This window comes from Schistocerca cancellata, chromosome 1 (genome assembly GCF_023864275.1).
Source record: "Schistocerca cancellata isolate TAMUIC-IGC-003103 chromosome 1, iqSchCanc2.1, whole genome shotgun sequence".
Lineage (NCBI taxonomy): Eukaryota > Metazoa > Arthropoda > Insecta > Orthoptera > Acrididae > Schistocerca > Schistocerca cancellata.
In genome coordinates, this window is record NC_064626.1 from 418424074 (window position 1) to 418449138 (window position 25065).

Below are 25065 nucleotides of genomic sequence, written 5' to 3' on the forward strand. Positions count from 1 at the left end.
TGTAGTTTTACCCAATGAACAGCGAAAATTTAGTAAGCGATAAACTTGTGTCTCATTAGTGTGTGTGAGTAATTTGCGCGCCCCGAGTTATGCTCATCAAGATATATAGACAGTTTCTAATGTTAGTAATGATCTTACTGTGGTAAGCCTTTAACATAAGATTTTACATATTTGTAGAGTTTGCAATCATTTTAAATTTTTAATTTTCGCCAATAATTGTGTAAATCCCAAAGAAAGCAGGTGTTGAAAGATGTGAAAATTACCGAACAATCAGTTTAATAAGCCACAGCTGCAAAATACTAACACGAATTCTTTACAGACGAATGGAAGAACTAGTAGAAGCCGACCTCGGGGAAGATCAGTTTGGATTCCGTAGAAATACTGGAACACGTGAGGCAATACTGACCTTACGACTTATCTTAGAAGAAAGATTAAGGAAAGGCAAACCTACGTTTCTAGCATTTGTAGACTTAGAGAAAGCTTTTGACAACGTTAACTGGAATACTCTCTTTCAAATTCTGAAGGTGGCAGGGGTAAAATACAGGGAGCGAAAGGCTATTTACAATTTGTACAGAAACCAGATGGCAGTTATAAGAGTCGAGGGGCATGAAAGGGAAGCAGTGGTTGGGAAAGGAGTGAGACAGGGTTGTAGCCTCTCCCCGATGTTATTCAATCTGTATATTGAGCAAGCAGTAAAGGAAACAAAAGAAAAATTCGCGGTAGGTATTAAAATCCATGGAGAAGAAATAAAAACTTTGAGGTTCGCCGATGACATTGTAATTCTGTCAGAGACAGCAAAGGACTTGGAACAGCAGTTGAACGGAATGGATAGTGTCTTGAAGGGAGGATATAAGATGAACATCAACAAAAACAAAACGAGAATAATGGAATGTAGTCGAATTAAGTCGGGTGATGTTGAGGGTATTAGATTAGGAAATGAGACACTTAAAGTAGTAAAGGAGTTTTGCTATTTGGGGAGCAAAATAACTGATGATGGTCGAAGTAGAGAGGATATAAAATGTAGACTGGCAATGGCAAGGAAATCGTTTCTGAAGAAGAGAGATTTGTTAACATCGAGTATAGATTTAAGTGTCAGGAAGTCATTTCTGAAAGTATTTGTATGGAGTGTAGCCATGTATGGAAGTGAAACATGGATGCTAAATAGTTTGGACAAGAATAGAAGCTTTCGAAATGTGGTGCTACAGAAGAATGCTGAAGATTAGATGGGTAGATCACATAACTAATGAGGAAGTATTGAATAGGATTGGGGAGAAGAGAAGTTTGTGGCACAACTTCACCAGAAGAAGGGATCGGTTGGTAGGACATGTTCTGAGGCATCAATGGATCACCAATTTAGTATTGGAGGGCAGCGTGGAGGGTAAAAATCGTAGGGGGAGACCAAGAGACGAATACACTAAGCAGATTCAGAAGGATGTAGGTTGCAGTAGGTACTGGGAGATGAAGCCTGCACAGGTTAGAGTAGCATGGAGAGCTGCATCAAACCAGTCTCAGGACTGAAGACCACAACAACAACAACAACAACAATTGTGTAAATACTTAACATCAGATCTTTTTGCCCTTGGGAGCCGTTAGTTAGGCAGCCTGCAATAGCTTGTGTGGCGGAACAAAAACGACACGCCGTCCAATCGAATGCTAGGAAATCTCTGTCAAAAGGTTTGCCAACGCAGTGATACTTCACTTCTAACTGTTATGCGTTAGTCTTTGCGTCGAAGACTTCTGGCTGTGCGCCTGCTTGCGACATAGTTCAAGAAATTGCTCGTGAACGCTGATGAGGCGGCAGGCAATCTTGGCCGACGCCGATGAGTCTCGCAAGGACTCGTCTTGCAGCCGACACGGGCAGCGCGCCGACGCAGACAGGCTACGAGGTGCACCGCTGCGTACTTGCGGAAAACCTGCCTGCACAACACGGTCCGAATTCGCAGCCGGACAAAACAGCGAATGCACTAGCGTACACAGGGGGAGTCGGTTGCCCGCAGTTGACGGGAGCGCGTACTCGACATGAATCCTGCAGCCCAAAAACATTTTCATGAGCGATATAACATTAACATTGATGATATTCATACCGGGTCTCCATGCGGAACATAACGTCATCTTGACACAAGATTTAGGTGTTCCACTGGCCGCGATCTTTTAAGTGGACGCTACAATTATTTTAATACGACATTTTTGTAATTACTGTTGGCTGTATGGCCTTTACTACCGAACGCTAAAAATAAATATTTAGACAACTCAGTCAGCAGCATATCTCCACGTTTGCTGCAGCCCCATTCGGAGGAATACGACTTTTGCAGCCCAACATACTTGCAGGTGCAGTGGCAACGCAGTCGTGGTAATACTGAGAATGCACACAAAAGCAGAAACACACACCTCAGACGCTGTCTATCGAAAATTGCGTGTACTCGTTCTTCTGATTTAATTATGAATTTTAACAAGGCGTACCATTTATTAAAAATCAGGTGCTTTATCCAAATAGCTTCTGAGTTTTTGAATTAACTGGATGACTTTTTAGACAATATCTTTGGTGTATTTTAATACCGTACAGTATTAGTAGCCTACCCTCTCCGTCTCCCACCTCCCTCCCCTCCCACACATCATCTAAGAATTCTTTGAGACACACAGCGGGTTCCGTAAAATTCTAGCTACCACTGAACGCAGTCGCACGTGTACTATAGTGCTGTTCCTTTTATTTTATAGCGAATGGACGTTCTGTGTAAAGCACGGTGTTGTTTGATGAGTGGCAAGTGGTTGCCCATGCGTCGTATTTTTGGCACTGTGTAGTGATAGTAACTATTTAATTCCAGCTATCTGACAATATTATAAACAGAGATAAAGCTATCCTTTAAGTAAGAGTTGGAGCTCTGTTTTTACTGGCATTAAAAAACAACGGTTTTTGGTTCGATCATCAAAAAGTGTCAATAGTGTTTGATGTCGATTAATCGTCCCGGGAGTTTTCATCACCGGTTCGCTGTTGTGGTTCAAAATGGTTCAAATGGCTCTGAGCACTATGGGACTCAACTGCTGAGGTCATTAGTCCCCTAGAACTTAGAACTAGTTAAACCTAACTAACCTAAGGACATCACAAACATCCATGCCCGAGGCAGGATTCGAACCTGCGACCGTAGCGGTCTTGCGGTTCCAGACTGCAGCGCCTTTAACCGCACGGCCACTTCGGCCGGCTCGCTGTTGTGCGTTACGCTAGAGGGCACTTATGATTGCTCACGCGCGATGGACCTATAGACAGTGTATAAAGGAGCGTCCGCGGCGTGTTTGATTTCAGTTCCGGCGGATTAGTACGAGGGCTTACTCACCTGAAGATGGCGGCCATGTGGACTGCCGAAATATTGTGTCAAGATGACGCTATCTTCCGGCTGGAGACGCGATATGGATATCACCAATTAATATGCCGAGAAAGCTTACGGAGCAACATTAACCTTGCAAACGTGACTTAACTGAGGTTCGAGAGAAGTACATAATACATTAAATTGTCTCATATCTTCACGACAATGATATTTCCATAATATCGGTGTAATTCTCCATTTGTGTGTACTTGGAATCAAACATACAGTATCAACAATTTATTAACACTGGTACTGTTTCTAAAACTACTGAAATGCGTTTTTTCGGCACGACACATGTTTCGTAATATTCGGTTAAAACATCGTCCGTTACTTGCTTACAATCTGGTGTGCACGCTACTCTATAATCTCTCTGTCGTCATTGGTGCTGTACATAAAAAACAAAAGAAAATGAGGGATGATAAACAGCATGCAATGAAACACAAGGCTGACTATGAAGTATACAGGTTCGGTAATTTTTTTTCAGCCGGCAAGTACAGATCACTGGCAGCCATGGGGAGGAAGCTTCCCGTCTCATCCCACGCAGGCATTCTTCTGAGCTGCGCCCTGTACCTCAAAGCCCTAAAAAGTTAAAACCTAGGGAAAGCAATCTAAGATGATTATCCGAGGTCTAAAGTAAGAAGTACATATGAAAAAAATTGATTTCTGTTCAATTCCTGAAGATGATATCTCTTCAGCTGTTAGTATACTTAACTCATACTGCTACAGTCAAATGCATATATTTAATTAGGTAAGATTGATTAATATTTGTTGAAGATTAAAATTTGCTAACTTACGTTCCATGCCGGTTTTGGCTTTTCAGCCACTCTGAAGTGGAACTTGCCTATGGTCATCAGTGACATTTCTGTACTGAGCATCGTTTCGGTTTGGGATATGGAATGATCCTAATGCTTTGTTGGTCAGGAGAACCTGTCTGTGGATACCTGCCCTGATAGCCGTGCACTTTAAAACGACGCTTGCGGGACGGGGAGGTACACCGACCCCGGATCGACTCCTCCCGGTGGATTAACAACGAGAGGGTCGGTGTGCCTGCGAGTCTGGATGTAGTCTTTAGGCAGTTTCACACATCCCATTAGGCGAATGGTACCACGCTCCCACCGCAGCTACAGGTTCACAAAGACATAGAAAACCGTCGCTCACTTTCACATGGCTCTCACTATAAGCAGATAGTTGGGGCTCACGTATTCCGTCCGGGGGAGGGGAGGGGGGGGGGCAAATCTGTTAATAGCCATGGCACCCCTGCGCCGATGTGGGGCAAAGGCACAAGAAAAAGAAAGAGGACACGCTGCTTGGGAATGTTCCGCCGCCTGCTACAAACATTTCGGTGACCTATGCTTCTTTGTGATGAAATGAAAGGACAGCACAAACACCCAGTCCCAGGGCGAAGAAAATATCTGCTCCGGCTGCCAATCGAACCCTAGACCCGCGATCCAGTGGCAGCGACGCTAATCGCTAGACAAGGATCTTGCATCTGTTTCGGCATACATGTGGACCAACAGCAACTTACATCAGGTAGCAATGTCACTTCTTCCCCCTTGATTCCTTTCCCATTTCGTTTGCGATGGCTTACTCGGAGATGAGCCAGACCAGCTGGAACCCGTGTTTCAGATTAGTGACCGCTGATTCGGCACACCAACTGTCCTAGATCGCGGCTTTTTGGTGCTCGTTTAGCCAAATTCCAGTCTAACCCCCAATCCTCATCTTGGTGTATAGGATACACGAAGAATGATAATACAATAACACACATTACAAAGTTTTCGTTATTCTCATACAGATTACGCACAAGGTATCCTTCCTTAGTTTGACTATTGGGGCCACAAGAAGGACAAACGGCCATAACGTAAAAAATAAACAAATTACCAAGTCATGAAATAGCAGATTCCCCAAACACAGGTGACCCTGAAATCAAGAAACAACCGCTAAAATTAATAAGAAGATTGGCCATTCAAATTTACACCTTTTTTGATCTTGCATTGATTTCACAGGAACTGTCGCAAATCTGACAATCAGCAAACACAATACTTCCCCTTCCAGCAATGTTCTGCCTAATGACGCATTAACTTAATGAGTAGTGACAAGCTGTATCCTTTGATGTGCCGCTAGGATTACGTACGTCTTTAAGAGCGGCATGCAGTTATTGTACCCTTAATCCGCGGTGACACCATTGTCCTGTCACTCGTGAGCGTTCAGTATGGAGATAACGTGATAAAATTTGCTAGAACGTCTGCTGTCTTATCAACAGAAGACAGCGTGAGTTAGTACTATGGAATTCTATGCTAAGCTCTGGGAATCATAGGAGCTTGACGGTGACGTGCGTCTGAACTCGTGCGTCATGAGCACGTAGACCTCATTACTTAGAAGAAGAAATGCACGAGTTGACCATCGATTTGGCTAAAGTGAACCTGTCTGCTGCTTGTTTCATATCATAAGACTACATAATGTGGGGGAACCTGTGGGTAGGGGTAAGAAAGCTGCGTTGTACGGTTCTTGCTAACTTACAACTGTTTGTCTTGAAGTCATCTGAGTGTGGTTTGTTACCGTACGAACTCGACATATTTTTACTCTTTAGCTACGACTAACATTTCTGACAAATTATGTGCGCCGAATCTGTACTCTCCACCTTTCCCGTACAGCGCACAGTGCACTAAGAAATTAAAAATCTTAACTAATCGAACTCTCCACATCTCTTCATTCAGGTGTGCAAGATTAAGGGAGAGACTCTACGGAGTTCGGTGGGGGCGGTGATGAACTACTGATAACCTTAAGTGTACACGAGGTGTGCCTATAAAATAACTGGACTATTGATATAAAAACAGACATTTAATTATCATCGCCCTCCACATACTCCCTTCCTCCATCCCCACAACGCTCTACGCGAATTTTCCATTGATGGAAACAGTGCTGGAAGTCTTCCTCTGTGACGTCTGCCGCTTTTTCTTTCACTGCTCCAACGGACTGGAAGCTTGTTCCTTTTAACACAGTTTGACCTTCGGGAAAAGACAAAAGTCACATTGTGCTAAGTGAGGCGAACAATGGGTTGGTGCACTTCGCTAGAAACCTCTTAACAGACGATGCCGTATGAGGCGGCGCGTTGTCTTGATGCACAACTCATCACTTGTTCTTTCACAATTTGGGTCGTTTTTTAGTTATTTTCTCCAAGAGTTGACCGAGAACCTCAAGGCAACGATGCTGACTATAGTTTGACTTTCAGGAACCCAGTACAGATACAAAATTCTGTGAACGTAAAAAAATCATCATCGCTTTGAATCTTGATCTACTCACTCCAGCTTCTTACTTCTCGGTGAAGCTGAGCCCTTCAAACGCATAGATTGGCGCTTCGTTTCTGGATCGTAAGCGAAAAAACAGTTTCGTCACATGCTATCACTCTTTCCAAAAAATTCAGTGGTATCAGTCAGTATAAAATGACTGATCAATCGTGAGAATTTTCGGCACCAGCTTCGCACAACTTCTGTAGTGTTAAATTGGTTATGTAAAATTTGTATAATATTTAAAAGGGCGTTCCGGTAGTGAGTCATCTTCAGTGTCTTCCCGGCCATCTTGGAAACATTTGAACAACACACTTTGATGTGTGTAGTTCGCGAGCAGATGATACCTATATACATCGAAACGGTGAAGCAGTCAACTTGTAGGGAGGAAGCAGCTCGTCGCAACCAATTTTTTGTATAAGACTGCCTGCGCGACCGAGTACTTGGCACACGCCAAATAAGACGTGGTTCAGATCCGTCATAGCTGTTGTGTTCTGATCATAGTGTCCTGAAGCGATTATTTTCAACCGGTATCGATGGCCAGGGTAAGGTCCGTGTCCCATGCTATTGCGAATGAGAGAGGTTACTTGATATCTACTAAGCTTCAATGTGGTGAACTAAGGCCTAGAAGAGGCATTCGTTCGTATGGCCGCCAGATGCCCGCGCTTGTACTGCCTGGATACGTGCCATTCACAATTTCATTCATGACAAGCAGATTTCTTGGCCGTAGAGTTGAAATCCATAAAAGGGACTGGTGTTGAGCGGAATTATCCTCTTAGCGAGGCGGTTTACAGTTCCATTATGGCCCTTTTATACAAAGTAAAGATGGCGCGTCCACGTCAGTTTGCAGTCAAAGTTGACGCGAAGTAACTTAAGCACGTGACTGAACAGGAAGTTTGTTCGTCGCCGAGCTGAAGTGACATTAGTAATTCCGTCGTTTTCTCGTGACTCTCACCACTGCAGATTTTTCGGGCGACAAACTGAATCCATTTCCTAACTCATGCGAGACCAGCTTGACACATGCGTCGTGAGGCCATAATCTTGTCACCGAGAAGCATGGCGAATGGAGGTAGATACAAACGTCGTCCACATACTGAAGAACTTTGGCGTTAGAGCTCAAAATTGTCTCCAGTTAGGCGACACGAAGGATGTGCAATAAGGGACTCAATATCACCACCTGTGGAATGCCATGGATCATGTGCGGTGAAGCCGTACGACACTTTGTCACGGTCACAGACAGTACTACTGCCAAGCAAACCACACATAATTTGTAAAAACGATACCGATAGGTGTAGCAGTTTCAATTTTTAATGAGCGCAAGTTTCATACCATTATCATAAGCCCTCGAGAAATGAAGAAATAAAGCCGTCAGGTATCAGTCAGAACGGGTTTTTCAATGTTCATCGCAAGAGATGTGATGTTGTCAATGGCAGTACTTCTGCCCTTACGGAAGCCACATTGCAAGTCCTGGCTTTCTACCACCGTTCTAAGCGGAACTTGAGAAGGCGTTCAAAAGTCTTACCCATACATAACGAGAGGGAAACCGGGCGATACAGCGTCTGTCGAGCAGGATCCTTTCCAGGTTTCAGTATGAGACCAATATCTGAATCGTCCAATCAGCTGGAATGTTCCCCTCCTTCCAAATGTCACTAAGGATGCTCACAAGAAAACATGTTGTGTTATCGGTCAAATTGCTGATCATGGAATAACGAATCTGGTCGCATCCGATGGATGTGTCTTTTTAGTACGTCAGAGCCCTGTGGAGTTCGGCATGAGAGAATGGAGAGGTGAAGCCATCTCTAAGATCGTCAGTGGTACCGGTCATCGAGAGGTCAATGGGCGCTGACAGTGCAGAGGTATTACTCATCTGTCCAGTTATGCAACCGCTTTGGAGCCACCGGTTTCTTTTTGAATGAGGAAACCACTGCCCAAATCCCACTGCTATAGGATAGGGTTTGCCCATTTTCTGATGTAATCTTTCCACAAAGGCGATGTATGCGTGCATGCAGCAGGTTGACTTTACCGACTGTTGATACATGGACGTGCTACCGCATCGTGAGGGGTCGAGGAATGACCCTGAGAGGGTTTCTGTTTCTCTGCACTACGCCGCAAGCAATGGGGGATGCGAACTGTATCTCACGCACACCACGGTCTGTGACAATATTAGAGTCTATGTAGAGTCATGTACTATGAGGGCCGCTTTGATGCTGCTGATGGTCAGTTGCACAGGCGTAAGTGCGAAGCCTCAGGGTCACAGCCTCAGGCCCCGATGACCTAATGTTGTTGTTGAAGATGATGATGTCGTAACTGCAGTTGCTCAAATTCTTGCAGCTGGTGCTGTAGCCCCCGTTGTTGTAGAAACTGCAGGTCCGGGGATGGCGGTTGACCTTGCTGGACTTCACAATGAACTGCAGACATGGTCGACAACGGGACATCCGACGATGCATTGTGATGGCAGAATTCCAGTGCCGACTGTATATCCTGACGTGTCACGAGGATCGGCCATTGTGAGGTTAACGATGAATCACTACCGCAGCAAGAATGTGGCTAGCAAAAAGCGCAAGACACTACGAACACAATACTACACGAAAACGTTTCTCCTGTACGGGTATAAAAACTCTTACAAGAATACGAAGAATACGTAAAGTACGAATCGTCACGCTCGCCCGCATACTGTAACACAGGACCACAAAATGCTCGCTACGCCAGCTCGCGTCGAACTGGGGCCGCCTGAGTACGTCGTCAAAGTTACTGAAGTACCGGAATTCTTGAAGCCACAATGCAGACTAAGTATTGTATCTGGTTCTTTCAGATGCTAACAGATTTCAAGTCCTTGCAAGGTGATCAAAAATCTTCCTTTAGGTGCCATATGTAAAATTCCAAGACGTGTGTCTATGAGCCCTACCGAGTATTTAGTTTCAGTTAGATGATCTCAAATAGCTTTCTTATTATTTCGTAGAGAAGTGTGTCGTTAAATCAGATCTTGAAAATTCTACTAGCCTGATATATACAGTTCCGTAAAAAAAGTCGGTAAAATAATTCGTGTTGCTCTGATTGTAGACCACACTCCTGCTTGCACTACATGCGAAACCTCTTGATGTAACTGAGGAGGATGTTAAGAACACCAACGCCGATTTTTTTTTGGAGTTTACTTACCCCGGAAAACTTGTCGAGCTTCTTTCCAAAAAAAGCTCTTAGACCGACCGACAGGCGTGACGGGCATAACGAAGTACTTCTCGACTGGCCAAGAGCAGTATTGTAAAGTTTCGTTATGGGGTAATACACTAAGGAAATTGAAGGCAGAAGGCTCATGTTTTCGGAATTCTGCGAAACTTACCGGGTGTAAAGTCAGCAGTGTTGCAGAGACGAGCAGTTCCGTAGAGGTACGTTTATCTGAAATGGGAAAAACAGCTGTTAGAAATAGTTAATGATGATCACTAATGTCGTAAGGAATCTAGATTAAGAGCTGCAACGTCAATCACTGTTTTCTTTCTTTTATTAGTTGTTCCTTAGGACTACAGCAACATTTTCAGACATTCTTAGGATATGGAGTTAAAATAAGCGAATAAAAAATAAAATATACTACACAACAACGTCACTACATGCGTTTTTTCATTACAAAGTATTAATATTAGACAATTTTTGGAGACTATAGCAGTTATGGCCTATTTTTCCGTAGTTGGTAGTCAGCATGCCTGAGTGACATGTGGAGGACCCAGGTTCGATTCCAAGCACTGGCAAGATTCTTCTGTCTCTAAGCTGGTCGGAGGTTGTGTTCCAAAAATGAACAGCATGGAGACAGAAGGGATGACACTTTTTGCAGGGCCTGACCATCATTTTGCAGGACAATGCTCAACCACGTAAAGTGCAAGCTGTTACTGATTTGTTTGACTGATGGGGCTGCTAAGTGCTGCCGGCCGGGGTGGCCGTGCGTTTCTGGGCGCTACAGCCTGGAACCGCGTGACCGCTACGGTCGCAGGTTCGAATCCTCCCTCGGGCATGGATGTGTGTGATGTCGTCAGGTTAGTTAGGTTTAAGTAGTTCTAAGTTCTAGGGGATTGATGACCTTAGAAGTTAAGTCCCATAATGCTCAGAGCCATTTGAACCTTTTTTTTTTTTTTTTTTGCTATACGAACTACTGCACTCCCCTGACTTAAGCCCTCGTGAGTTCAACTCGATTTCTAAACTGAGGGAAACACTTCACGGCGTTCGTTTCAGAACTGCTACAAATTCGTCGGGCAATAGACAGCTCCACTCAAACTGCCGACACAACTGGCACTGCTTAGAGTATCCTACGACTTCCACATCGCTACCAACGGGTTATACACAATGCTGGTGACTACTTTGGAGGTTAGTAAAACTTTGAAACACGTATCTATTTTGTACGAGCTGTAAATAAATAGTTGCACTATTAAAGTTGTAACACTCGTACACACACACACACACACACACACACACACACACACACACACACACACACACACACACACACACACCACTTACTAAAGGCATCCCACTCAGAAATTGCCTAAGGTTAGAGGGTGTGGGAAGAGCAAAAGAGCAAGTAGGGGGACTGGGCTTGACCACGTGGCCCAGACAGGCGCAGTCTGGTATGGGCAGAGGATGCAACAGAGTGTCCTGCCAAACCCTAAATGGGCCAAGTGGCCCTACCTTAACAAGAGTGGTAGAAGCCCTCCTTCACGAATACAACGTAAAACTAGCTCAGCCGCTAAGGCATCGTCTCCTAACACCAGGGGTAGCACGTCAGTCGTCACAGGCGGCTAGATTGGGACCAACAAAGTGTGGACTATCATGAAATGGGAACCACAACGACAGTGGAGTGGGTCCTCACGACAGAGGAGATGACCATAAGTCAGCTAAGTATGGCCGATGTGGAGCCAGCAAAGGAAGGTAGAGTCCTTGCAAGAGGCCTGCATTGAGGACCTCCACAGATTCGTAGTCTCCTTTATCACCGGTAGTTTGTTTGGTGAAGTCAAAGTGAGCCATTCAGTATTCCAGATTCCTAAAACTTGACGGCGTAATACCGATCGGAGGCATGTTTGCGGAACACCGATCACAAGAGTCGTGGTAGCCACTTTGGCCAGTTCATAAGCGAGTTCGTTCCTCGGAATCCCGAAATGGCCCTGGGTCTAGCCAAGCATCACTGAGCATAAACATTGTTCGAGGGCATACAGGGAATCCCGGAGAGCAATGACCAAGGGGATGGAGAGCGAACACTGGTTCAGGTTGCAAATTGCTCTGAACTGCTGCAGATGACAAAGGACTCACCGGTGCAGGAACGAATTCGCTCGAAAGCACGAGATATTGCTACCAAGTCCGCAGTGAAAACATCACAGCCATCTGGCAAGGAGGGCAGTTCAGTACGTCTCGTATAAGCAAGGCCTACGTGACCAGCAACCATCGCGTAATCAGTACAGACTATTTGTGAATTCTGGGATGTGCCAAGGATGGAGAAAAATTGGTTTCACTTTGTAAACAATCATATGTGGATGCAAGGGCTACACAGACCTAGTGAGTATCTCCAGCCTGGGAAATATAAGACCACAGCCCGTAAGGTGGTAAATGCAGTGAAAAATAGGAAGAAATTTTAACAGACTAGGATACTTCTGGGCCAAAACTACAACTAAAACCCAAATATAAAATGTAAATAAGGAATTGGTTTCACATGTCTATTGAATATATAACTGCAATCTTGTATTGCAGGTTATTTAGGCTCCTTCGGAAATGTTGTTGTTGTTGTTGTTGTTGTTGTCTTCAGTCCTCAGACTGGTTTGATGCAGCTCTCCATGCTACTCTATCCCGTGCAAGCTTCTTCATCTCCCAGTACTTACTGCAACCTACATCCTTCTGAATCTGCTTAGTGTATTCATCTCTTGGTCTCCCTCTACGATTTTTATCCTCCACGCTGCCCTCCAAGGCTAAATTTGTGATCCCTTGATGTCTCAGAACATGCCCTACCAACCGGTCCCTTCTTCTTGTCAAGTTGTGCCACAAACTCCTCTTCTCCCCAATTCTATTCAATACCTCCTCATTAGTTATGTGATCTACCCATCTAATCTTCAGCATTCTTCTGTAGCACCACATTTCGAAAGCTTCTATTCTCTTCTTGTCCAAACTGTTTATCGTCCACGTTTCACTTCCATACATGGCTACACTCCATACAAATACTTTCAGAAACGACTTCCTGACACTCGATGTTAACAAATTTCTCTTCTTCAGAAGCGCTTTCCTTGCCATTGCCAGTCTACATTTTATATCCTCTCTACTTCGACTATCATCAGTTATTTTGCTCCCCAAATAGCAAAACTCTCTTACTACTTTAAGTGTCTCATTTCCTAATCTAATTCCCTCAGCATCACCCGACTTAATTTGACTACATTCCATTATCCTCGTTTAGCTTTTGTTGATGTTCATCTTTTATCCTCCATTCAAGACACTGTCCATTCCATTCAACTGACCTTCCAAGTCCTTTGCTGTCTCTGACAGAATTACAATGTCATCGGCGAACCTCAAAGTTTTTATTTCTTCTCCATGGACTTTAATACCTACTCCGAACTTTTCTTTTGTTTCCTTTATTGCTTGCTCAATATACATCGGGGAGAGGCTACAACCCTGTCTCACTCCCTTCCCAACCACTGCTTCCCTTTCATGCCCCTCGACTTTTATAACTGCCATCTGGTTTCTGTACAAATTGTAAATAGCCTTTCGCTCCCTGTATTTTACCCCTGCCACCTTTAGAATTTGAAAGAGTATTCCAGTCAACATTGTAAAAAGCTTTTTCTAAGTCTACAAATGCTAGAAATGTAGGTTTGCCTTTCCTTAATCTATTTTCTAAGACAAGTCGTAGGGTCAGTATTGCCTCACGTGTTCCAACATTTCTGCGGAATTTAAACTGATCTTCGCCGAGGACGGCTTCTGCCAGTTTTTCCATTCGTCTGTAAAGAATTCACGTTAGTATTTTGCAGCTGTGACTTTTTAAACTGATTGTTCGGTAATTTTCACATCTGTCAACACCTGCTTTCTTTGGGATTGGAATTATTATATTCTTCTTGAAGTCTGAGGGTATTTCGCCTGCCTCATACATCTTGCTCATCAGATGGTAGAGTTTTGTCAGGACTGGTTCTCCCAAGGCCGTCAGAAGTTCCAATGGAATGTTGTCTACTCCCGGGACCTTGTTTCGACTCAGGTCTTTCAGTGCTCTGTCAAACTCTTCACGCAGTATCGTATCTCCCATTTCATCTTCATCTAAATCCTCTTCCATTTCCATAATATTGTCCTCAAGTACATCGCTTGGTGACTGATCGGTGCAATGCGTGGTATTTTAACATGATCAACAGTGTTCCTTGCATTATACAACATGTATATTTATGTGTCGTTAGCTTTGATACTTTTTTCACTATTTGATATTGTTCAGAAACTTGACATCACTATTCAACTGGAGAGAAAATAATTCTTGGAAGCAGCAGACAGAAGCACAGATGTTGATTATGGAGAATGTTGGCGAATATTATCGTCGTAATACGCCACTTTTTCGACTTTAGTTTCTACCAGTCATAATTCAGTAAGGCTTGAATTCAGTAACACTAGGAACGAGTAAAATACCCAACTTGGTCAAGATTTTAAGATTTTACATTGTTTCTCCTAACACTTCTGGAGACTGCTGGGAGCCAATATGCCAGTATCTTTCGATTAGGTCCTAAGACGATGCGAAAGAAAAGCCAGGGTACACAAAAAAGGATAGAAGAGTAAGATTTAAATTCCATCGACGACCTGGTCATTTGGGATGAAATAAAAATTCGGATGGAGAAAGCAAATCGGTCATGGTGGTCTTTCAAAGGAACCATCTCCTCATTTGCCTTAAGTCGTTTAAAAAAAATTCCAGGAAACCTAACTATGGCTGTCCCGACGAGCATTTGAATCGGCATCCTTCCGAACGACACGTCCGATGTCTTACCAAGCTCCACCCCATTCGGTAAAAATGACAAAAATGAAAATGTTAATTTCTCATCACGTGATTCACTTCTATCGCCGTTGTTCGAGTATGATCGTGAAGGACACGGCCCCTGGGTCCGGGCTCCAGTCATTGCCTAAGGTGCGAGGAATGCTTGTGTCGGCTGCCTTACCCGTGACGTGAGTCAGGGCTGACGCAATGTCCCAAACACAACATCCACAGGCGGCTCACGTGCCGCGACCACACAAGGGCGCGTGCGCCCTCACTGGCCAACCACGCACCTAAATCGTGCTCCCCATTTTGTCGTAGACAGACAAAAATGCTGGTATTGATGGTTTTTCTTTTCTCGGGAATAATGAAAGGTCACGGCCTTTTTATGAAATAGTATGTACTGCAACAGTCACTAGTTACTAATATTTTATTAGCACAATTAATAACTAGTGACTGTTGCAGTATATATTATTTCATAAAAATCTTACAACACAGTCGCAGCCCTCAAATAACATCCACACAACAAGGATAAATTAAGGTTATAACTTTGTTAGTAAGTCCAAAACTCAGGAAAAACTAAAGAGTATAATATTATTTTATTAGTAATTTACCATATCTAGTAAAAGAATGTATACGGGATGAAGAAAAACAACCGGATTATAAAGTCAGAGCAAGGGCCGGAAGGTGGAATCGAACAAAATCATCGAGGTAACAACAGGTCGGAAACGCACAGTTCAGAAGATACGGTCGTAAAACGGCTATTGATCAGCTACGAGGAGCGCGCGGAAGTGTTTATATTTAAACTAGGTTTCCACAACTACAGATGTTACGCAGAGAGCGGAGTTACAAATTAAGTCAGTTGAAGATAACGGTGTCGGCTGAAAATTCAACGCTAGGCGAACTTCAAATTCCGTCCCTGTCTGGTTACGTTAGACGCTTTCTGTGAGGTTTACTGATTAAGGTTTGATTATTTAATCAGCTACGCTAAAAGCACATTAATTACGTTACTTTGTTAAGATAATAAGCTACTCAGCAGAAATAACACTGCAGTAAGTTAGTCACTATGTGGTACTGTAAGATGCATGTTGTGTACTACGAAAACTAAAGGTCACATGATTTAACCTTTGTTAATGTACAGAGAGCATGAATGCACTTTTATTCTAACAAGAACTGTACGTCAGTAAGTCTGAGCTAAAGACAAAACCGCACCGCTAGCCACACCCAAGCACGTACGCTTATCAAAAAAATTTCTGCGTGCTCATCGCTGATTGGCTGTCGTTTTGTGGCCTGAACTCCATTTGCAACCAGTGGTTATCTGGAAAATTTTGCGATTACTTCATTAGCAGGTTGCTTTTCTCCGCCTTGGATGTAGGAGACGTGCTTTTTTTTAAATACAAAATTAAGTATCATTTGATACTAAACTAACACAAGTGCATTTTATAGTTCACTTACATTCGTTTAATATACTAGTGGTACTTAAAAAGAACAAGCCTCGTAAATACAATTTTACTATTAAATGAAAGCCTATCTACACCTTCATCAATTTTTCAACAATGAGACCACCAACACTAGCCTATCGGTACCCGACGTGAGCAGAAATTCCGGCAGTTTTAAGTAAATGACACAGCGAGCTTCTTGAAAACTGAGGAAACTCATTCGTTGAGGGCGAAGTCAGTCTTCTTGAATTTTTGTGACGAAGATGGCCACCAATTTCACACTTTATCATGACCACAGTGTGGCCGTCTTTACATATTGTCTTACCAATGCATTGCCCAGAACGTTTTCTCCATAATGCACCTTTACGGTAATGAATTTCGACTGCTTTGACGTCTTTAGCGTGCAGAAAACAAATCACTGCGTGTTTCAAAATCGATGAGATTTTCAGTTTGTTGGACGCATTAAAAAGAAAAAAAAGTTAACCAGGGACTAACCGTTGTCGCGTCTGTGTGGGAAACCAATAAGCACAGCTACTAAGTGCGCACGCACGAACTACCTACAGAACAGCAGCGGCTGCCATATTTGAAAATTAAGAGGCTCGTATTATCAAAACAAACGAGACAGATGGAAAACAAAGTAAAGTGTTTATTATTTCAAAAGTAATCGCCATAACTGTTAATAAAATTATCGCATTGAGAGACAAGACGGCCAGTGCCTTTAAGGAAAAATGTTCGCGGATTCCTTCCTATGCAACCTTGTTTGTACCCGGGTGTACACCTCTTCGTACGAAGCGAACCGGATGTCTTTCTTCAGGGTTCCAAAACCATGATAATCGTAAGGGTTTGGGATCGTGACTGGATGGAGATGTATATGGGCTTCTCAGCGAAATTTCTGCAGCGTACTTGAAACAACCTTGGCCTGCCTGCGTCCATGCTTTGATACAGTCCTGGCTGCGTAGGCAACAGCAACATTTTTTCCATGATGCCATTGACTGTCTTGTCTTACACTGGGATATATGTATTAACAGTTATGGCGATTACTTTTGAAATAAAAAACATTTTACTTAATTTTTTCCATCTGAGCCGTTTCCATTTGACTGCCCAGTTATATAAATGTTGCTTATTACACGAGGCTATCCGGAAGACACCCACGGTATGAAACAAGGGGAACAAATCGGTATGTGCAAAAGTGCACCACAGGAGAGCATATTTGACTAATTTGAGTAGCTCACGGACGTGCTCTGTGAGTAGATTAATGGGTTCCGCAGACGTGCCTGCAGGCGTGAGAATTGCCAACATTTCTCAACAAATGCAGAAAAACAAAAATGACGAACAGTGGAAGATTGTAAAAGGGAAACGTGTTAAAACATAAAAACTGGGGAGACACAGTAAAGATGTGCAAAACAAAATTGTTCAAGGCGGCCGAAGCAAAGGAAGCATCGGGAGCAGAATATCAACAGGCCTAGGAAGCATGGAAGCAGTGAAGCATTCTCCTAGTTGATTTGGCGATGGACAGGGCAGTAGAGTGGTAAAAACTAAGCGCATCGTACAGAAAATCACGCTAAAAAGGTGTAACACTACTTCTAGAGTTGATAATGTCCTGAACAAATGAAGGAAGAGAGTTCCCTTAGTTTCTTCAGGTATGCCATTTTCAGCTGAACCACTCACTGAAAATTAGATCCCGTAGAGCTACCACGCTGTCAGATGTTGATTTATGCGTCTCTCTCGCTGTTTTCTATGGTGTTAAGACTGGGCGAATCGGCTGGCAGGCCGAAATGCGGTAGGATGGTTGAGTGTTAGACGAGGAAGGTATGAGTACAGAACTGTGCATATGGCTGTTATCGTTTGTCCACAGCATATTCGACATGAAGGTTTAGGGGAGGAGGCAACATTTGGCCATCGAAAATGTTACAATAAACATCCTAGTTTGTGTTCAACAATTATGAAGAGGTAGATTGCTACTGATAGTAAAGAATGCGTTCTGGTCGGAGCGGCCAGAAATAGCGGTCGTGTGTGTGTGTGTGTGTGTGTGTGTGTGTGTGTGTGTGTGTGTGTGTGTGTGTGTGTGTGTGCGTGCGCGCTCTTTCGTTTTCTGAGACTTTGGCCAAAAGGTTAGAGTGTAACTGTCTTTTCTATGTGCCTATCTGCAACTCAACGTGTCACCTTTACGTTTAGTGGCAATGTATCCTTTTCATAGTTGTAGATATTCCAAGCTGATCTTTCTGTTTAGTTTGTGCTCAGGGTAATCTGACTCGGCTCAAATGATATTAAAAAAATACCCGCAAAACATCACAGCACCATCTCTGCGACTTAAACACCTCATTAAACCGTCGATGCACGCGACTCCAGGCACTATTCGAAAACAGGCAAAACTGTGACTTGTCGGGACACACCACAGTTGAGTTGCTGTGTTGTCTGGTCCACGGGAAACATGTACTGCAGTGAGCAATGGCGTTTTGTGAGGCACCCGATTCCGTATGACCACTGCATGAAGTTCCCATCTCAATGTCCGCATGGAAACGAGATAGTCCTGCATTCACTGACAGCAGAAGCTCCTGTCGGGGTTGCAACGGATAGCCCTAATACTTGTCTACAGACGCTATCAAGTACCATTTTCTAAATGGTTCAATTGGCTCTGAGCACTATGGGACTTAACATCTGAGGTCATCAGTCCCCTAGAACTTAGAACTACTTAAACCTAACTAACCTAAGGACATCACACACATCCATGCCCGAGGCAGGATTCGAACCTGCGACCGTAGCAGTCGCGCGGTTCCGGACTGCGCGCCTAGAACCGCTAGACCACCGCGGCCGGCTACCACCGCAGCCGGCTACGATTTTCTAACCAGTACTCTTCTTAGACATGTTATATGAATGTTGAAAGTACCCAATTCCTTGTAGAATTCACCTACAAATGAGGCAACTTCCTTCACGGTATGGTCATGGGCACGACGAAACCCGTTACCTCGTTTCTGCCATTTTGTCACATTGACCCATCTTACTGCACTGACTCCACACAACCGACTGATACGTATCTACAGCGCTCCAGAGCGACAAGTGTTCTCTTTTAGGAGGTAACTAGCGTTTTGCCCGGTGAACCTACATATTCAATGCAGTAATATTGGTACAAGTTAAGAATAAAAAAGGGAACATCCAACATTAATTATCAACGTATTTATTGTATTTATTGTATGGTTTCTAAGCACAATGTTAAATATAATACCAACAGTAACACATGGAATTTACAGACAGACTTCTAAATACATTGAAGAGCCAAAGAAACTAGTACACCTGCGTAATATCGTGTAGGGCCTCTGCGAGCAGGCTGAAGTCCCGCAACATGACGTGGCATGGACTCTACTAATATCTGAAGTAGTGCTGAAGGAAACTGACACCATGAATCCTGCACGGCTGTCCATAAATCCGTTAGATTACGAAGGGGTAGTTGCAAGATATCCCAGTTATGCTGACGAGTTTGGTGGCCAGCGGAAGTGTATACATTGAGAAGTGTGTTCCTGAAGTCACTCTGTAACAATTCTGGACGTGTGGGGTGTTGCATTGTCCTGCCGGAATTGTCCAAGTCTGTCGGAATGCAAAATGTACATGAATGGATGCAGGTGATCATACAGGATGCTTACGTACGTATCACCTGTCAGAGTCGTATCTAGCCGTATCAGAGGTCCCGTATCACTCCAACCGCACGCGCCCCACACCATTATAGAGCCTCTACCAGCTTGAAGAGTCCTCTGCTGACATGCAGGGTCTATGGATTCATGAGGGTGTCTCCATACCCGTACACCTCCATCCACTCGATACAATTTGAAACGCGACTCGTCGGACCAGGCAACGTTTTTCCAGCCATCAACAGTCTAATGGTGATGTGGGGCACAGGCGAGGCGTAAAAGCTTCGTGCCGTGCAGTTATCAAGGGTACAAGAGTGGGCCTTCGGCTCTGAAAGCCCATATCGATGATGTTTCGTTGAATGGTTCGCACGCTGACGCTTGTTGATGGCTCAGCACTGAAATCTGCAGCAATATGCGGAAGGGTTGTACTTCTGTTACGTTGAACAGTCTCTTCAGTCGTCGTTGGTCCCGTTCTTGCAGGATTTTTTTCCGGCCGCAGCGATGTCGGAGATTTGCTATTTTACCGGATTCTTGATATTTACGGCACACTCGTGAAATGGTAGTACGGGAGAATCCCCACTTCATCGTGAGTGTCCACGGTACGCAATCCCAGTACGCTACTAAAGCGAAACCATACAGGCTTGGCCGGCACAGAATTTAATAATACTTGCACGATTTGTGGCCGTGTTCAGCCGGCCAATTTAATTTCCAGACGAACGTACAAACTTTATGAGCGTCCTCCGCAAACCAATTCTGAAATTATGCTTCAGCGACAACTTTTGAAGATATGGCTAAATCTCGGCAACTTATTTCTCAGATACGAGTCTATTATTCAGCAGATAAAGTCGTCTAACCGTTTTCTTGCAGATGTGGAAGCAGCGGAAAAAAATTCTTGGCAAGGGAACATAGTCACGCATGTGGTTGTGGCGGGCCCACAATTCTCAGCTTGCCTACATTCAAGGAGGATTTACGGGGCACTGTTCCAAATATAACGACATTTAACTGTGGTTAGTCGATAAACTCCACACGTTGTGGCGCACGTCCGGTGCAGAAAATTTGCCTACGTTGCGTTCCAAGCGCATCTGAAATTTGAAGAATGTTGTTGTTCTACATATGTGTATCTTCTCTACTTGTACCTCATTCTGAAACATGTAAACGTTGCATGGCTCCGAGCCCGAAAGTAAGCCTTCCCATTTTACACCACCTGGGTGGTTTGCTTCTCAATATGGCTCATTATTACACCCTTTTCTCATTTGGCATCACGAAGTTCAGGGTAGTAAGTATTTTATTCAAATGTTTTATGTTTTTATGTTATACTTTCTGACATGTTCCACACCCACGAGGATCATCTCATTTTGTGTGTCTGTGGAGCGAAAACTGAATCTAAATCTTAGAAATATCTGAGGAATGGAACACGGTACCTCTGTGCCTATCCAAAGCATCACTGACCAGCAGAACTGCTAATGTCGTAGAAAGTATATCTCGATTGCATGAAACATGGAAACATGTCTTACTATACCATACGAGCTACTGCGTTAGAGTTTCTCTTGTTTTTGAATACAATCGTCTCCAACATTTTTTATAACTTTATCATCATATTCAGTATATATACCACCCTTTTAGTAAACTGAATAGTGTTTTCAGAATGAAGTTTCCATGGAGTCTGTACGGAAATTTTGTAATCAGTGCATAAGGGGCAATCAAAGTTTTCGTCTGAGGGCGTTGCCATGAGGTATATGCAGTGTAGCGCGACTCAGATGTATAGGCAGGGGGTTAGTGTGGCATACGTGCATGCGGTAAATGAGGCAACGTGAACGATGGCGACGTGTGCGTCAGACACACACGGACTACTTCACAGAGCAGGACACGGTCTTTTACCAAACTGCAACTTCAGCCTGGTTCATCAGGTGGATGCTTGCCTCAATGTTCATGGCGATTTTACCTGATTGGCATACCGGTTCTAGACTGTATGGCCTTCGAACGGATCTTTTTTGATCGCCCCTTACTCTTTCAATTTTGGTTACAGCAATGAGATATGGAATCTTAACGTTCAGAGAACAACGGAGACATGCACTTAGGCAGTTATCAGGGCAGGAAGGAAATAATAATTTAAAAAAGAGATTAAATTGGAAGACGTATATTTCACATTAACGGCATTACGATGCACATTTTATACAAAGACTTACATTTAATACGGGATGCAACGCTTAGAGGTAACTACACTCCTGGAAATGGAAAAAAGAACACATTGACACCGGTGTGTCAGACCCACCATACTTGCTCCGGACACTGCGCTAGGGCTGTACAAGCAATGATCACACGCACGGCACAGCGGACACACCAGGAACCGCGGTGTTGGCCGTCGAATGGCGCTAGCTGCGCAGCATTTGTGCACCGCCGCCGTCAGTGTCAGCCAGTTTGCCGTGGCATACGGAGCTCCATCGCAGTCTTTAACACTGGTAGCATGCCGCGACAGCGTGGACGTGAACCGTATGTGCAGTTGACGGACTTTGAGCGAGGGCGTATAGTGGGCATGCGGGAGGCCGGGTGGACGTACCGCCGAATTGCTCAACACGTGGGGCGTGAGGTCTCCACAGTACATCGATGTTGTCGCCAGTGGTCGGCGGAAGGTGCACGTGCCCGTCGACCTGGGACCGGACCGCAGCGACGCACGGATGCACGCCAAGACCGTAGGATCCTACGCAGTGCCGTAGGGGACCGCACCGCCACTTCCCAGCAAATTAGGGACACTGTTGCTCCTGGGGTATCGGCGAGGACCATTCGCAACCGTCTCCATGAAGCTGGGCTACGGTCCCGCACACCGTTAGGCCGTCTTCCGCTCACGCCCCAACATCGTGCAGCCCGCCTCCAGTGGTGTCGCGACAGGCGTGAATGGCGGGACGAATGGAGACGTGTCGTCTTCAACGATGAGAGTCGCTTCTGCCTTGGTGCCAATGATGGTCGTATGCGCGTTTGGCGCCGTGCAGGTGAGCGCCACAATCAGGACTGCATACGACCGAGGCACACAGGGCCAACACCCGGCATCATGGTGTGGGGAGCGATCTCCTACACTGGCCGTACACCACTGGTGATCGTCGAGGGGACACTGAATAGTGCACGGTACATCCAAACCGTCATCGAACCCATCATTCTACCATTCCTAGACTGGCAATGGAACTTGCTGTTCCAACAGGACAATGCACGTCCGCATGTATCCCGTGCCACCCAACGTGCTCTAGAAGGTGTAAGTCAACTACCCTGGCCAGCAAGATCTCCGGATCTGTCCCCCATTGAGCATGTTTGGGACTGGATGAAGCGTCGTCTCACGCGGTCTGCACGTCCAGCACGAACGCTGGTCCAACTGAGGCGCCAGGTGGAAATGGCATGGCAAGCCGTTCCACAGGACTACATCCAGCATCTCTACGATCGTCTCCATGGGAGAATAGCAGCCTGCATTGCTGCGAAAGGTGGATATACACTGTACTAGTGTCGACATTGTGCATGCTCTGTTGCCTGTGTCTATGTGCCTGTGGTTCTGTCAGTGTGATCATGTGATGTATCTGACCCCAGGAATGTGTCAATAAAGTTTCCCCTTCCTGGGACAATGAATTCACGGTGTTCTTATTTCAATTTCCAGGAGTGTATAACAGAAAAGAAAACAGTAGGAGTTGTAAAAGGAAAAAAACAGTTTGTAATAGTTGATGAAAAGCAGAATGGAGTATGAATAACAAAGTCAAGGTCAGGTGGACTTAAACAAATGGCAACGTTAGCAATGGATGGGAGCGAAAGGATGAGAGAGGGTGGTGAGAGAAACGTGATAGAACACAAGTAATGAAGAGAAAGGAACTTGGCTGACTGAAGAAGCATAAATGGAAGCACCTGCTTTGCTGTTTAACAGAGAGAAACTGGAGCCATATTTGTTAATTTTTTTAGGGACAAGTCCTTGACAGAAGGAACTGCTTCAGTTTCTTTGCTAAATACAACAGGGTATTGAATTACGCGCGGAACACAAAGTACTGTAGCTTGTTGCAGGACAGTAGGAACAGAGGAGTATTTTGAGAATGTTATTGTTTTATGGATGCACGCACCTCGTATAGTAGATAAGCGAAGCATTGTGTTGCGATCATAATGAGATGCCAGGGACTTGATCTCTGATGCGGGGTATTGCGGTGTGTGTATACTGAGGAATCTACAGGGTGACAATTATTGAACCATATGAAATAAAATCGTCATAACTTCTGAACGGTTTGCGTTAGAAAGTTCAAACTGCACGGTTGGCTGCGGGGCATGATAAGAATTAGTATGCGCATGCGCACGCGCCTTGTTGTTGCCGGCCATTGCAGGTGAAAATGACACTGTACAGTGTGCCTCAGCGTATAGCGCTTGTGAAGGCGAGCAATAATAGCCCAACTGCGGCTCAAAGGAAGTTTGCAGCCGAGCTCAAGCTGAAGACAACCGGTCCAAATGTGCTAAGAATCAAGAAATTGATTCGCTAGTTTGAGAGAACGTGTAGTGTTCGTGATGACAATGTTGGCAATGTCGGTCGTCCGAAACGGGTGATAATGTCTCAGAACATCTAGACATCTAGAAGACACGCGCTGTGTTTCAAACCAGCCCCAGGAAACCGATCGGACGAGCTGCACAACAGTGGGAATTAACCAGGAGACACTGCGACAAACTGTTGTTTAAGACCTGCATCTCTTCCCATACAAATTTCAAACCTGTCAGCCATTATGCTTCAGGACATGGAACAGCGGTTGTGTTTCGCCAACACTGTTGTCCACAGAACTGACAAACAGGACTTTGACCTGAATATGGTTTAGCTACGATGCCAACTTTCATTTGGATGGATTCGTCAATAAGCAAAATTGGTGCATCTGGGGGACTGAGAATCCGCATTTCGCGATAGAGAAACCTCTTCATCCTGAACAGGTGATTGTGTGTTGTGCAATGACCAGTCGTGGAATGATGGGTGCGACATTCCTTGATTGCACGGTGACTACCGAACGGCATGTGAAGGTTTTGGAAAATTTCATCCCCATTATCCAAAATGACCCTGATTTCGACAAGAGGCGGTTCATGCAAGACAGAGCTCGATCCCATCGAAGCAGGAGAGTGTGAGACATCCTGGAGGAGCGCTTTGGGGACCGCATTCTGGCTGTGGGGCAACCAGAGGCCTCTGGCATGGGCCTCCATTGGTCGCCATATTCTCCGGACTACTCTCTCTGTGGTGCCATATTAAAGACAACATGTACAGCTGTAATCTCAAAACCATTGCTGAGCTGTAAACAGACTTTTAGGAGGTCATAGACAGCATCGATATTCCTACACTTCAGCGGGTCATGTAAAATTTCGCTATTCGTCTGCGCCCTATCATCCCCAATGATGTCAGGCATATCA

At 44.6% G+C, this 25065-nt stretch overlaps 1 protein-coding gene across 1 annotated transcript in view; it reads right to left on the bottom strand.

The window, feature by feature from the left end:
* The window catches only part of LOC126175902 (unconventional myosin IC), a 405132-nt gene that overhangs the window by 260127 nt on the left and 119940 nt on the right, over positions 1–25065 (bottom strand). The window contains exon 2 of the mRNA XM_049922966.1: positions 9981–10036. The gene's annotated coding sequence lies outside the window, so the exon portion shown is untranslated. The remainder of the gene's footprint in view (positions 1–9980; positions 10037–25065) is intronic.